The sequence below is a fragment of the Tupaia chinensis genome, unplaced genomic scaffold (assembly GCF_000334495.1).
Source record: "Tupaia chinensis unplaced genomic scaffold, TupChi_1.0 Scaffold000605_1, whole genome shotgun sequence".
In the NCBI taxonomy this organism is placed as follows: domain Eukaryota; kingdom Metazoa; phylum Chordata; class Mammalia; order Scandentia; family Tupaiidae; genus Tupaia; species Tupaia belangeri.
In genome coordinates, this window is record NW_006160123.1 from 3,340,312 (window position 1) to 3,341,120 (window position 809).

General features: G+C 61.3%; 1 protein-coding gene across 3 annotated transcripts in view; it reads right to left on the reverse strand.

The window, feature by feature from the left end:
* The window catches only part of PAK6 (p21 (RAC1) activated kinase 6), a 46,320-nt gene that overhangs the window by 30,957 nt on the left and 14,554 nt on the right, over window positions 1-809 (reverse strand). The gene's annotated exons all lie outside the window — the stretch shown is intronic.

Below are 809 nucleotides of genomic sequence, written 5' to 3' on the forward strand. Positions count from 1 at the left end.
CTCAGGTAGGACACCAGGAACACAGAGCCCGGGAGAAGCCGCCGACCGCGCAGCGGCCGTGGCGAGGAGCCTCTCTGCCTGACTCTGTCCCCCCAGCAGCTCGGCCGGTCTCGGTCTCCCTCGCCTGTCCCGCCCTTGCTCGGGGTCCTGACCCGGCCGCACCCGCGGCCACCTGCCAGCTGCCCCGCCGCCCTGGGCCTAAGGCTCAGAGACCGGAGCTGGGGCATCCGTTGAGCACCGGCTGTGCATTAACTCATTAATTTGCAATGCAGAAGCACATTCCCAGCCGTGGGCCACCTTCCCCCGACCTGAGAGGGGTTGCCTGTGCCCGCTAGCACATCCGGGAGCCCCGGAAATGGAGTGCTGAAACCAGGGACCAGGGACCTTGGCTTGTCTGTCCCATCTTGACAAGGCCTTAACACTGTCCTGAGGGAGCCCCTTTGTGCAGGCCAGAAAACGGGATTTAAAGGGATTCCAGTTCCCTTTGCTGACCTTGCTGAGTACTGAGAACCCCCCGTGGACCTGCAGGATTCTAGGTAGGGGCCCTTGGGGCAGACAAGCTTTTAGGAGCTGGTGACATCTGTGGTTTCGTTCCAGAGCCCATCCCCTGTCCCCAGCAGTGCCCTGGCCTAGGTCAAGATGACCATTCTGGGGACCAGCAGTTAGCATAATGGCTATGTCTCTGGACTCCCATGTAGTCGACTGTGGTTCGCGTCCCGGACCCAGTGGCTTGAAACTCATGCCAGGCACGTGTGCGTGTGTGCCCAAAATCCTGAGAGGAGAATGTAGGAGAAGGGATTGCGGTGTGG